Source organism: Ovis aries, chromosome 16 (genome assembly GCF_016772045.2).
Source record: "Ovis aries strain OAR_USU_Benz2616 breed Rambouillet chromosome 16, ARS-UI_Ramb_v3.0, whole genome shotgun sequence".
Classification (NCBI taxonomy): domain Eukaryota; kingdom Metazoa; phylum Chordata; class Mammalia; order Artiodactyla; family Bovidae; genus Ovis; species Ovis aries.
Window position 1 is genome coordinate 15,875,338 of NC_056069.1, and position 15,542 is coordinate 15,890,879.

Genomic DNA, 15,542 nt, shown 5'->3' on the forward strand with positions numbered 1-15,542 from the left:
TTTATGACTAAGAATCAGCCAGCATTTCCAGAGGCCTCCTCGTTAGTCAAGTTTCATGCAATTTTGTGAAGGATTTTTTTTTAACTTAAGATTTACTGAGATGCCTTGAACCTCATGCTATGAAATTAAAACTATAAGTCTTAGCACTGTGTGTGTTAGGAGGATAAGAACAAGATATGTTGTGAAAATGGAAGCACTAACTGTATCATTGCCACTCAGAGTTGTATTATCCCAGTTCTTATGTAGCTGTATTCCCAGAATCATACATCATTCTTCTATCCTCTTCAATTATTTTCGGTTATTTTTATGTCTCCAATTATAGTTTGTTCAAATTATTGTTCCTTGTTGTTGTTTAGTCACTAATTCTTGTCTGACTCTTTGCGACCCCATGGACTGTAGCCTGCAAGGCTCCTCCATCCTTGGGATTTCCTAGGCAAGAATATTGGAGTGGGTTGCCACTTCCTTCTACAGGGGATCTTCTCAAGCCAGGGACTGAACCCTCGTATCCTGCGTTGGCAGGTGGATTCTTTAGTGTTTGTCAACTTAAGGCTGAAATGATGTTTATACTTCCTTTATTAGTATCAAATAACTTTTATCAGTCCAAAATTATTTACTTATTGTTTCCCTTTTTTCCTTGGCCATTGCTTAGAAATGACTAGAGCTGTCATTAAACTTGGATTTTTTAGTACCCAGGATGATCATGTACTTTGGAAATTTTGTAGTCTCCCAGGCATGTTTATACTTTGTTCTCTTTGTCATCCATTGTGGGTTAAATGTTCTTATAAAAATGAAATAGTAGTGGGAAATGAGCCCACTATAGGGTAAAGAAGTGCATTAGTGAGTGTCAGTTCAGGTAGGAAGAGCAAAATGCCATGCCTCCATATTCGATGACAGAGCTTGGCTTGTGTTTGCGCTACTGTACTGTTTCAGTGGTCATGAGAACCACTCATGTGACATATGTGAGCTTTAGTGATAGTCTTGCAATGGATTTGCATATTTAAATATAAAAATATTTTAGACAGATAGCATTCTAATAAATCATCACTGTGTAGGGAGGTGCTCCACGAGGGACAAATGCATTTACAGAATGCCAAACATGACTTGTAAATGCTACCCAATAGAGTGCTTACATGAAGTGTTCGTTTCTCTTTACAAGGAATTTTTGAAACCCAGAATTGAGTTGTTATAGGAGCATTATTTCTACTCTGATTCTAGTCTCTGTTTTCCAATTTTTTGCTCTGTTCAATGTCTAATGGTTTTTTTTTTTTTTTTTTTTTTTTGCCCAGGCTTTTCCAGGCAGGAATGGACTACTTCAATTAATTTTTTCTGATCACCTATTATGTGTTGGGTCATGTTCTAGGCTTTAAATACTATGGAATCTGAAGGAAGGACTAATTTTCAGATTAAGTTCATTTTCTGAACAAATTTCTCTGGGAAGGACTGAGAGCATTATGCTTCATGGTTATGAAAGCATTACAAAGCTCAGGATTTGACTGTTTCAGTCCCATTAACAATAGCCCACCCTCCAGTGACAGACAAGACCTTCATACTATTGGTCCATAGATCAAAGGGAGCAGATCTTTCTAAAGGTGTTCTATTTTCAACTTGGAATGGAGTGAACTGAATCCACATAGCTTTAAAATATCTTCTGGAATACCTACAATCTGACAAAGAATGCTTGTTATTCCTTAGCTGTCTGCTGGGACATAAAAAAGGCTTGCCAAATGAAAAGCAGCATATGCACGCAGAACACATCAAAATCGTGAGAAACCTATGCTTTGCTTGACAGGACACGTTTACACCCCTGTCTTGAGGCCTGTGTTGTTTTGTTTGTGGTTTCTCTAAGTGTCATAGCAGGTGAGAAATCTTCAGATAGCAAAACCCCCATAAGATTTTCAGGTCATGGTGTAATACAGTGTTTAAAATAACATCTCTTTTTTACATATAAAGTCTTTTCCTTAGGTCTTATATTAATCTTTTTGACGTTTTAAAGAAACATTGTATTCTTACTATTTGTACAATATCAAATGGAAACTCTGTTTCAGAGACAGGTATTGATATTCATTGTATGTACTCCCCCAAAATGACTGTCTTATTTTGTTCTATTTGAATTTGCCTGTGAGATCCCTGGGTTGGGAAGATCCCCTGGAGGAGGGCACAGCAACCTACTCTAGTATTCTTGCCTAGAAAATTACATGGACGGAGGACCCTGGTAGGCTCGATCCATAGGATAGCAAAGAGTTGGACATGACGGAAGCAACTGAGCACACAGTGCGCATTCTATTTGAATATATTGCCTGTGGAGAGGGAATGTCAAGGAGAAATAAGATGGAATTATCTGACCAAAAATGTATGCCTGTTTATTTATTTTATTTTATTTTTTGTTTAGAATGAGAGAGAATTAAAACACATTTAGTTGAGGGATACAACATTTGTATATTTAAATTTGTATTTTGTCTAATTTTAACATATTCCTCACTCCAGGATGTTCTGTAATGAATAACTTGAGGCCCTGATTGCTTTCTTTCTAAAATCGTAATTGTAAATTATGTTATTTGTTTCATATCTTTTTATTCAGTTGGTGAATTATCTGCCCATTATATACCTTTTGGTAATGTCATTGCTCATTAATACCTCTATCACAGAGGAGGTAGGAAAATGGAAAGTAATGAAACAAAATTCTCTCATTTTTATTTTTAGCATTGGCAGGAGATTTGGAAAAGACTGTCCATGGGAATGGAAGCAAGAGTCTCTTTGAAAATGGGACCAGTGGAGAAGAAGAAAAAGCAGGAAGAAGGCAGGCAGGTAGGTGGCATCTGTAATCAGCCCTGGGCTTAGTTGCTGGGTATGTGGTTTGATTATGCAGTGTGACTTCAGAGGCATTCCCGGACATCTCTTTCTACACTAAAAAGTCTTTATCTACTGGCTGACCCTTGAAAACACTTTAAAGACTTTTATTTCACCCTCAGAAATAAGGTTAATATCTCTTGGGAATTGTAATCATGACATAAATGCAGTCCAAAATGTAGATTACTAGGATTCTTTCTTAGGATAGATATTGGGAAAAACTTTGTTTAAGGGATAAAAGAAGAAAAATAAAAGGATGCAGGCATTTTAAGGAGTAAGAAACTAATAGAGTATGAATCTGTAAGGTAGAAGGGCATAGAAAAGAGAGATCAGAGGTAAAGAGCTATTTTCACAATCTGTTCAGGGCTAGGCCCACCCATCAGCTTTGGTGACCGAGAAAGAAGAGGACTTTCCTCAGAGTTCTGATTGTCATAAATATTTGCAACATATTTTCAGTATAAATTCTAAGCATTTATTTGATGTGTCTATTTTTCTTGTTTCTTCATTTATTTTCCTAGTTTGAAAAGATTAAAAAATACCATTCCTTTAATTAAAAAAAGAAGTGCTACCACCAAGAGGTTCTTGTTTCTTCCACTGTGTTCTCTTCAGAACATAGTTTGCGTGTATCCCAATTAGTGTTGCAGAGACAAACTTGCTCATGATGCCCTAACTTACCTTTCCCCTCGGTTTTCTTGTCTATAAATTGGTGATAATAATAACATGTCATGAGGTTAAGGGGATTGAATGAGATCATATCTGCAAAGCATTTTGCACCAATCCTGTCATATTTAAACACTCAGTAAATGAATGGGAGTCTGGTGGATGATGATGGTGATGGTGATTATGATGAGTTCTGTGTTATAATGCAGCAGATATAAAATCCTCAAACTAAGGGACTATATCTTAGCTGTTTTTATGCGCTTCAAATATAGCATGAAAAATGCATAGAGTACACAAGTATATACTTAGTTATGTCAAGAACTATGCAATCTTAAATTAGTGATTTTTTTTTACAGTTAGTAAAAAAGGTACAACAACGGAATATTAGCAAGCAAATGTAGTTGGATTGAAATATGTGATCTTTAGTTGTTAATAAAGTGTTATCAAGTAGAGGTCCTTTGGGAGCCTAACTTGTTGATGAGCAAACAATTTTGAAGTTGGCACATTAACTGACATGAAATGGCATTTCTAGGTTGTTTGAAAATTGTCCTTCCCCTAAAGCACATTAAAAATTTTCTTTTTTCTTTTGTATACAGTTTGTGTACACAGCAAACTTTTTGTGTTTTATTCCGTAGGTATTAAGCAGCACAGTAAGGAAATTGAGAGTTGGTAAAATTTTGTAAATGAATGGAAATGAAAAGAATTGAGAATGTTTGTCTGAAATAATAGAAGATAATAGAGAGAAAGTAACAGCAATCTTCAAATATACATAGAATGTTGATATGAGTATTTCAATCAAGATTGTTTTGGCTGCAGTTGACAGTAAATCCAACCTAAGCAAACCTAAGGAAAAAAAAAAAAAAGGAATGTCTTGGTTTATATAACTGAAAGTTGTACTTGGCTGCATATTTTGGGACCCAGTCACTCTTTCTATCTACACTTTCTCTTTCTTTGTTGGTCCCATTCCATAGAGTCTCTTGATGCCTTTGGACAAGATGGTGGGCAGAGGAGCTACACCTTCAAGTCTACTGAAATTATTTGAGTATACCTCATGCTCAATATTTCAAAGTTCAGTTGTGAATTAGGTCTCATGCTCATTCCTTCATTAATAACTATGTTCATAAGAGTACTGTGAATCCATGTTTAAATCACAGACCCACCCTACAGACAGTAACCATCAGCAACACCAGAACTAAATGTACTGAAACTTTGTGATGGGTGGTTTTCCAGAAAGAGAGGAGAACCACGAGGATAGTTACCATAACCTGGAAGATGAGCCCTGATATTCTGTATTGCTCCATAGTACAGAAGTAGAGTCAATTAGAACAAATAATTGTAAAGTGGATTTTAATTCAATAGAAAGAACAAAGATCTTAGAACTTAAAAAGAACTAACCCACCTAAAAAGTTGGAGGACTGCCTGTGAAGTTTGTCTTTAAGTTCTATCTTGTACCATCTTTGACAGACTGGAGTAAATGATCTTTAAGGTATTTTCTTAGTCTGCAGGTGGTTACTAGATTTCTTCCTTCAAGTCTGGATGAGATAACGAGATTGTATGCTAAATTATTTTGAGGTTATATGTGTAAAACATTATTTTTAAGGGGCTTGCTCAGTGAAAACACAGAGGCTAGGCAGGAAAAACCTTCCACAGAAGGCAATATGCTTCACTGAGAATTCAAACATCACTGCATTGATGTTCATATAATGTTTCTTGATAATGCTTCAAAAATGTTTATCCATAATTTTCTTTTTACAAATTCTCTATTTAAGAAAGATAAAATATTAATCTCTCCAGTTTCATAATATGCAATCTTTTAACTTTTTTTTCTGCTCTTAATGCTTATTTAAGAAGTAATATAGGTGGTTTTTTTTTTTTTTTTTTTTTTTTTGCCACCAAAAGGAGGGCGGGAACTCACAAAGATGATATGATAAGCTAAGAGTCACTGCTTTTAGTCTTTCAACATGTTTCTGTTCATAGAGATATAAATGAGAAATTAGGGAATAAAACTAGTAACAATTGAGTATCAGTTATGTGCCAGGCGTTTTATATAATTTAACTCTCACAGTATAATAAGCTTCATTAACATGTGAAAAACTCAAGTTAATGTATCTCATTTCAGTTATTTAACAAAAGTTAAGAATTTCCCTGGGCTTCCCTGGTTGCTCAGCGGTAAAGAATCTGCCTGCCAATGCAGGAGACAGGAGTTCCATCCCTGGGGCGGGAAGACCCCCTGGAAAAGGAAATGACAACCCATTCCAGTATCCTTGCCTGGGAAATCCCATGGATGGAGGAACCTGGGGGGCTACAGTCCAGGGGGTCACAAAAGAGTTGAACAAGACTTAATGATTGAAAACAAACAACTTGCTCAAGGTCATATTCTCTTCATCTGGCAGATCCTAGATTCGAATCTGTGTCTATCCATCTGTAATCCCATCATCACCATATTGCCTATCTGAGAAAGAGATGGAAAATATGAATTGTTTCCTATTTGCTTGATATTTCTGTTGTTGTTCAACTGTATTTGCATAAATTGAAGTGATAGTACTACAGGGAAATTAGTAAGTGCAGACTACTAAGGCAAAAGAAGAAATCAGAACTGAGTTCATAATTCAGCAAAAGCCACAGAAAAATTGATAGTACATTATACAGTTTTGGAAGATAATGGCAATTGTCTGTGTAGGATTCAATATTCAAAACTACTACCTTATATCTCTTCTACTCTTCATTCAGTTGGAATGATCATATTCCACCTTTCTCTGAACTTTTAAAATTAACCCATTTAAGAGCGAAATGTGGATTCAAAATCATTTCTCTTTATTGAAGGAAGCAGCTTTTTTTTTTTTTGAATTTCAACCTTGTTGTGAATTTGCTACATTCATTTCTAGTCAAAGATTTCTAGCCATTAATTTATAGCCATTCAAAAGGAAAATAAATTGTTGAAAAGCTTTTACTACTTAACTTATTAAAGAGTTAATTGTAATATGATTTCCCTAGGAAGATTAATTGGCTTTCTCACAAACAATAAGATGTGAATTAAATAGAAAAGACTATTAGTGCTCACTTTTGGGCTCCAAAATCACTGCAGATGGTGACTGCAGCCATGAAATTAAAAGACACTTAATCCTTGGAAGAAAAGTTATGACCAACCTAGATAGCATATTCGAAAGCAGAGACATTACTTTGCAGACTAAGGTCCACTTAGTCAAGGCTATGGGTTTTCCTGTGGTCATGTATGGATGTGAGAGTTGGACTGTGAAGAAGGCTGAGCACTGAAGAATTGATGCTTTTGAACTGTGGTGTTGGAGAAGACTCTTGAGGGTCCCTTGGACTGCAAGGAGATCCAACCAGTCCATTCTGAAGGAGATAAACCCTGGGATTTCTTTGGAAGGAATGATGTTAAAGCTGAAGCTCCAGTACTTTGGCCACCTCATGGGAAGAGTTGACTCATTGGAAAAGACTCTGATGCTGGGAGAGATTGGGGGCAGGAGGAGAAGGGGACGACCCAGGATGAGATGGCTGGATGGCATCACGGACTCGATGGACGTGAGTCTGAGTGAACTCCAGGAGATGGTGATGGACAGGGAGGCCTGCCATGCTGCGATTTATGGAGTCACAAAGAGTCGGATACAACTGAGTGACTGAAATGAACTGAACTGAACTGAACTGAACTGAACTGATGGGCTATAAAACCTCAGTTTTTAATAAAAAGAGCTGACACATGCAAAGTTGTAATTTCATAAATATAAGTTGTTTTCTCTTGCATAAAAAATTTGATGTATAGTTATATTAGAGAAAGAATTTGAAAGTTTTGAGAAGACTAACCAAGAAAAAAGAGCCATCTAGTCAAATGGGAGAGACTTCAAGGATCTTGAAGAATCATCCGCTTGGCAGATGTGTGCTTTGGAGTCTGTTAGGTAGATGTTTATTTAACACTTTTATCTGATGCTCAGTAAATGAATTTTGTTGCTGCATTGGAAATCTTACAGGGTATTTAAAAGAGTTTCCAGCTTGCTATGGAGAGTTTAAATTTCTTATGAGATTTTGGTTGAAATTTCAAGAACAACTAACAATTCTTACCTGGTCTTAATATGACAATGGACAATAAAGAGTAACAAGTTTCTTAGTTTTACTTTGGTTGAGTAAATTATTTAAAACCAGAAAGGCACACATATCTTCTGAGAAATCACAGAGCATGACCTGCATCAGGATGAACTATGGTAAAAGGGCTAAGTGGTACTGCAGAGGACAGTAGCAAGAGAATAGAATCTGTATGTAGTTAGTGTTCTTTTCCACAACTTGGAGACTGACCTCAGGCAGTTTACTTCACTTCCTAACCTATAAAGTGAAGTTAAAGAGAAACTATATTGTGGGGTTGGTGTAGGAATCCAAAGATACATGACTGCCCACTAGAGAGTAGAAATGCAATAAATTTTTCTTCCAACTTGATTGATGTAACTGAGAATTAAAGGATCCATGGAATCAGTGGAAAGAACACTTGACAAGATGATTATGAGTTTTAATATTTACGATTGATCATTATTTTGTCAATATTGAATGTAATTATTGCATGCAAAAAAGCACAAGCTCAAGTGGTGGAAGACTTGGGTCCTATTAATAGTAACAATAGCTACTAACTAGCTGTGTAGGTGTTAGGCTAGACTTGATTTAAGATACTTTCTAGATCTTATATTTAATTTTAAAATTAATTTAAATGACCTTTTAAAATATGAATTTTATATACAATGTATTGGAGAAGGCAATGGCACCCCACTCCAGTACTCTTGCCTGGAAAATTGCATGGATGGAGGAGCCTGGCAGGCTGTAGTCGATGGGGTCGCTAAGAGTTGGACACGACTGAGCGACTTCCCTTTCACTTTTCACTTTCATGCATTGGAGAAGGAATTGGCAACCCACTCCAGTGTTCTTGCCTGGAGAATCCCAGGGACGGGGGAGCCTGGTGGGCTGCCGTCTATGGGGTCGCACAGAGTCGAACACGACTGAAGTGACTTAGCAGCAGCAGCAGCAGCAGCAGCATACAATGTATATTTCATCCATTCATATTTATTACAAAGCTTTTGATGAGCACCTAATTCTGTGCAAGACATTAATTTAAGGCAACTTTATGATTTGAATGACTGACAACAGAGAGTATGATAGGGAATGCCATCAGCCTCTGTATCTGCAGATTCTGCAACCATGGATTCAAGCAACCTTAGATCAAAAGTATTTGAAAACGATTCCAGAAAGTTCCCCAAACCAAAATTAAAATTTATAATGCCCTGGAAACTAGTTACATAGCATTTTCATTATATTTATAATTATTTATATAGTATTTACATGATAGTAGGGCTTCCCTTGTGACTTGGCTGGTAAAGAATCTGTCTGCAACACTGAGACTCCAGCTAACTTGACCTGCCAGGAGTTTTCTCAAATCTGTTCCTAGGTCTACACTGCATCTGTTTCTGGCTTGCGAATGTTTGTTTTTCTGGCAAAATTATCATTGCTCTTGAATAGGCACAGTTCCTGTCTCCCAGTACTTGTCTTGTATCTGTTTGTCTTCCTGGAATCTCACATCACACGTTTGTAAAGGCAAATCCATTTTGATGTGTCTGCCAGTTCTCACACTGTGAACCAGTTTCATTATCCTCCAAGTTCTAAGACATCTAGATAAGAAGGCAGCTCTTACTGGATATCTTTTAAAACAGAGAACCTGTTCATTTTGGAATTTTCAACAATCCTTATCTTTATAAGAAACTCAAATATAAAAGAATTGTAATTCATATTCAGCTATTACAGTCAACAAATTGCTGAAGCTGATTCAAAAAGTACCAGATGAGAGGCCTATGTGAAAATAATATGCATCTAATTAAATTTTGTGTCCTTTTGAAATCTGAATTATAACTCAGCAAAGGCAGTCTTGCAAAGAGTGGGACACGACTGAGTGACTAAACACAGCACAAAGGCAGACATGGAGAAACTTAGCATATGAAATGGCAGCCAAATCTGAAAGGATTAGAAAAACTAACAGATTTGCCTTGTTCTAACCAGTTCACTTTGATCAGTGAATTTATTTTAACTTGTGTGTGAATAGTCAATCTTTACTATACATGAAGCACTGTGGAGGGTTATGAAACAATGGAGATACTGGCTTCTGTTGTTAAAAAAAAGAATCTAATTCTTTTAGATTTTCATGTAATACCGTAGGAGTCTAACAATATGAAGAAAAATACTAATTATGAGAAAAGGAGAGGTAATCATGGTATTTTGGGGTGGTCAAAATATATATTATTAAGGAGTGGGTGGCTTAGATTGGTTTTAGTGTTGGCAAAGCTGAGATAAATTCTTAGATATTCTCAGAACCCTTGTCCTGTGTAGTCTATAAGGACATAATGGAGATGAAGATGGGCCTCTCTGAGGTAGGTCATGGGTATCACAGTGAGAGGAAGAATGGTTGCCTTCATTCCTTTTTTTTCAAATGTTGCTAGTTATTACACTTTTGAGGATAGCTTGAAGGTGGCAAGAAAGCTGAAAATGTGAAAGGGTAGTGTAAGTCTGTTATTTTTTCATTGCCTAATATTTCCTCATTATTTGCTCAAGTTCAGTTACAGTTATAATATTTACCTTGGGAGATTGTTACTGTTTGCTTTGAAAAATGAATTAAATTTACAAATTGATTTGACATGAAATTAATGCAGTTTTAGAATTAAGGGTGATCCATTCCAGCTCTCAGTTTTATTGATGAAGTCCAGAGAGACTGAGTGACTAGTCCAGGGACACACAAAAATCTATTGTCTGAGGAAGTAACAAATTGGTATTCTGACTCCATCTAGCATTCTCTCCACTGGTTCACACTGCCACATCCAAAATTATATATTTGTGTATGAGGGTGTGTATGTGATGTGCCACCCGCTTGGATGTCATATTGTATATGGTTTGGTGGTGGTGGTTTAGTCACTAAGTCGTGTCTGACTCTTGCGACCGCATGGACTGTACTCCTCTGTCCATGTGATTTTCCAGGAAAGAATACTGGAGTGGGTTGCCATTTCCTTCTCCAGGTCATGTTGTATACGGCCCATGACAACTCTGCAGAAGACTTTCGACTATTCTAAGAACTTCTGCTTAAAGTACTAACCTAAATAGTATTGAGAGCTATAAACTAATGTGAAATCATCCTTGAAAATGTGAATACCACTTTTCTGCCTGTAGATTTTATACAGAACCTTTCTGTATACACATTTGCTTTAAGGAAAGAATAGACATGCCATTTAGCTTTTATACCTATAGTTTTCTTTGTTCTTTTCCTTCTATTCATCTCTCCCTCCCTTTCTTCCTTTTGTCCTTTTTTTTCTGTTTTCTATTAGATGGTGGCTGCAGCCATGAAATCAAAAGACACTTACTCCTTGGAAGAAAAGTTATGACCAACCTAGACAGCATATTCAAAAGCAGAGACATTACTTAGCCAACAAAGGTCCGTCTAGTCAAGGCTATGGTTTTCCAGTGGTCGTGTATGGATGTGAGAGTTGGACTGTGAAGAAAGCTGAGCACCGAAGAATTGGTGCTTTTGAACTGTGGTGTTGGAGAAGACTCTTGAGAGTCCCTTGGACTGCAAGGAGATCCAACCAGTCCATCCTAAAGGAGATCAGTCCTGGGTGTTCTTTGGAAGGACTGATGCTGAGGCTGAAATTCCAGTACTTTGGCGACCTCATGCGAAGAGTTGACTCATTGGGAAAGACCCTGATGTTGGGAGGGATTGGGAATAGAAAGAGAAGGGGATGACATAGGATGAGATGGCTGGATGGCATCACTGACTCAATGGACATGAGTTTGAGTGAACTCCAGGAGTTGGTGATGGACAGGGAGGCCTGGCATGCTGCGATTCATGGGGTCGCAAAGAGTCGGACATGACTGAGTGACTGAACTGAACTGAACTGACTAATTAGTGGTAATAATGGTTTCTCAATCCCACAAAAAGCCATTGTAGCATGGAACATAAATTTTTGTATTTACAGTGAGTTTGAGGACATAATATGGAGATGGAAACATATAGCACCTGCTATTGTACCAAACATTTAATTTTCCAGAGTATTTTCTCATGTATTACCTCATATAATCCATATAGTATTTTGTATACTTTAGTTCCATTTTATATAATTGTAGAAATTGAGTGTCAGAGAGGGAGAGCAACTTACCTAAGTCTAACCTGGTGTCTAGCACAGAATTAGTGGCCAGTACTTTGGCCAGCTGATGTGAAGAACTGCCTCATTGGAAAGACCCTGATGCTGAGAAAGATTGAAGGCAGGAGGAGAAGGGGGCAACAGAGAAAGAGATGGTTTGATGGCATCCCCGACTCAACGGACATGAGTTTGAGCAAGTTCCGGGATATGGTCATGGACATAGGAGCCTGGTGTGCTATAGTCCATGGAGTCACAAAGAGCTGGACATGACTGAGTGACTGAACTGAACTGAACTGATATAGTTGTTGATTTTGTTGGTGCTTATATAGTCTCATGCTCTGCAGGGTCCCCACGAGGAGGATTTCATGCCTAGGAACAGTCACTGAACTGACTTCTGGCAATTTAGTGAGCCACAAGGTGAATGTGTCCAGTAGCCTCCTCTTTCCCTGGCTACACAGTGAATTTGTGATGTATATATTTTAAAGACCCCCTCTTTCCATCAGTTTCCTTGAGTTCCTAGATGACCCTCAACCTGCACCTCAACTACACTCTGGCAGTACTTCTTTCCAGAATATTTCCTATCCCTCACCACCATTTCCCTTTTTTCCAAGGGTAATTGGGTCAAGGTATTAATGATGATTTTAATCATCTAAAATAACATATTTATATTCTTAAAACAGTCTTTCTTTAAAAAAAGAATGAGTACTATGTCATGATGTAAATTTTCTGCAACAAATAACAGGGGAGATATTTGGAGTGAGCATCACTCAGGAATGAAAGCAGTAGCCTCATCTGTCCATCATTAGAGATTTCCTGGCTACCTGCCTCAAGAGGCAAAAGCAAAGGCATTATTATTCATTTGGAGAAGGCTACAAGGTTCATCTTTTCTTTTAATTTGATAATACCTAGGAATAGATCGTGAAATATATAGCCCTTACTGTTCCCATAAATCATGGTTGTGGAAAAAAAGGGGGGAAGTCTCTCTTCCCCGTATAGATAATGGTTTAGACAAAATATTTTAGCGAGAACTGTGGCATTATAAAATTTCTTTATAGTGTGGCAATGAAAAAGAAAGATATGGTGAGATCATTCAGTGTATGTCTGTATTTGTAGAGAATGGGAAAGTATAGCTGCCATAATAATGGCCCCTAAAGATGTCTGTGCATTAATATTTAGAACCGGGGAATATGTTACTTTACATGGCAGATGTGGCTAAGATTAAAAACAGTGAGAAGGACGGATTATCTTAGATTACCTGGTCCCAAGGTAATCACACAAGTCCTTAAGCACAGAGAATCTTTCTTGTCTACATTAAACTAGAGACAATAGCATGGGACTCAGTCAGCCTTTAGTTACTGGTTTTACACATGGAGGAAGGGGTCATGTGCCAAGGAGTGTCAGCAACCTTTATAAGATGGAAAAGGTAAGGGAAAAATTCTCCTGTAGAGCCCTTAGAAATTAATACAGCCCAGCTGTTACTTTGATTTTAAACCCAATGATACCCATGTTGAGATTTGAATTGTAGATCTGTAAAAGAAGGATAGATATTGGAAAAAGGTAACTGACATATTAAATGAATATGATCCAGTAAGGTTAATAACAAGAGTTAACATTTTTATAATACTGTTATGCACCAGACATTTTTCTAAGAATATAACTTTCAAGACTCCAGTGTTTTCTTTTTCATAACCTAATTTTGCAAAAGGAAAACTGAAATAGATAAATTAATTTCAAGATTAATCTAAGATGAATACAGCTGTATGGTGAAGCTAGGAGTTGAACCCACACCATATGGCCTCAGTCTTGGCTTTACAATCAAGTCACAGTGTTCATGCTCTTAATAACTACACCAAAATTTACCCCTACTCTCATTTTGACAAAACCAAAGTGCCAGTAAGTTTGTTTTCTTTCCCAGATTCACAGAATCAGTGGGAAAATCTATGAACACTTCATTTTATCAGAAACGCCTTTTTCTTCCTCCCTCTCTCCCTTCTTCCCTGCCCCTCTCTCTCTTTCCTCCTTATTTCTACTTTAATTTCTTATTTCTTCCTTCCTTTCTTCTCTCTTTCACTTGAAAAAACCAGTACAGTTTGACATAAGTATGGTGCATTATTAACTTTTTCATCTCAGTGTCAGAGAAGGAGAAACTTCTCTGCTGAAACTAGGTTCCTAGCTGGTTAGAAGTCTATGATCAAATAGTTTGTTGGAATTTTAGCAATGTTGAACATTCTTTTTCATCAAATAAAATATAAACAGTTTTAAATCATGCAAATATTTAATGCTTCTTTGTAAACCACTTTTGAAATACAAGATGTAGAATGAAAACTATCACCTAGCTTTACCACCCAGAAACAACCATTTTCTGTTTCTTTTTTGCTGACTTCTTTCTCTGTACAAGAGAAAGAAATCCACTTATATCTTTCAAGTGCAGTACAGTATTTTATCTTAAGTATCAAATAGGCATGCCTTGGAGATATTGCAATTTTAGTTCCAAACCATAGCAATAAAGCAAATTACATGAAATTTTTAGTTTCCCAACACACATAAAAGTTATGTTTATACTGTAGACTAAGTGCACAAGAGCATTATGTATTAAAAATGATGTGCATTCTTTAATTTAAAATTATTTTATTGCCTAAAAATGCTAACCATCACCTAAGCCTTCAGTGAGTTGTAATCTTTTTGCTACTGGAGGGTCTTGCCTTGATGCTGATGTCTGCTGACTGATTAGGGTACTTATTGCTGAAGATTGAAGTGACTGTGGTAATTTCTTAAAATAAGACAACATTGCAGTTTTCTGCATTAACGAATGATTTCTCAATAGCATGCAATGCTGTTTGATAGCACTTTAACCTTAGTAGATCTTCTTTCAAAGTTGGAGTTAATTTTCTCAAAAACTTTCTATTTTATCTTTTAAGTTTATGTAATAGTCTATGTCCTTTGTTGTCATTTCAACAATCTTCACAGCATCTTCACCAGGAGTAGATACTATCTCAAGAAACACTTTTGTTGTTCATCCATAAAAAGAAACACCTCATCCATTAAAGTTTTATCATGAGATTGTAGCAATGCAGTCACATCTTCAGGTTCCACTTGCAACTTTATTTTATTTTTTTAAAACTTTTTATTTTGTGTTGGGGTACAGCCGTTTAGCAAACAATGCTGTGATAGTTTCAGGTGAACAGTGAAGGGACTCAGCGGTTTATATATATATATATATACACACACATGAATCCATTCTCCCCCAAACTCCTCTCCCATCCAGTCTGCCACATAACTTTGAGCAGAGTTTCATGTGCTATATAGTAGTTCCTTGTTGGTTATCTATTTAAATATAGCACTGTATATATGTCCATTGCAAACTCCCTGACTATTCTTTCCCCTCATCCTTTCCACCAGCAACCATAAGTTCGTTCTCTAAGTCTGTGAATCTCTTTCTGTTTTGTAAGTAAGTTCATTTGTATCATTTATTTTTAGATTCCAACATATAAGGGATGTCATACACTATTTCTTCTTCTCGGTCTGACCTACTTCATTTTGTATCCACACCTAATTTTAGTTCTGCTATTTCCACCTCTGCGGTGACTTCCTCTACTGAAATCTTGAACCTCTCAAAGTGTTAGCTATGAGAGTTGGAATCAATTTCTTTGAAACTCTTATTATGGATATTTTGACTTCTCATGAATCATGAATGTTCTTAATGGCATCTAGAATGATGAATCCTTTCCAGAAGGTTTCAATTGATTTGCCCAGATCCATTAGAGGAATCACTATCTCTGGCAGCTACGACCTTATGAAATGTATTTCTTAAATAACACTGAAAATCAAAATTATTCTTTGATCCATTAGCTACAGTATGGA

At 36.7% G+C, this 15,542-nt stretch overlaps 1 long non-coding RNA gene across 2 annotated transcripts in view; it reads left to right on the top strand.

The window, feature by feature from the left end:
• Nucleotides 1–15,542, top strand: part of LOC114118734 (uncharacterized) — a 294,464-nt gene that overhangs the window by 121,637 nt on the left and 157,285 nt on the right. For both annotated transcript variants that reach the window (XR_009596756.1, XR_003591902.3), the window contains exon 3: nucleotides 2,701–2,805. This is a non-coding gene — a long non-coding RNA (uncharacterized LOC114118734). The remainder of the gene's footprint in view (nucleotides 1–2,700; nucleotides 2,806–15,542) is intronic.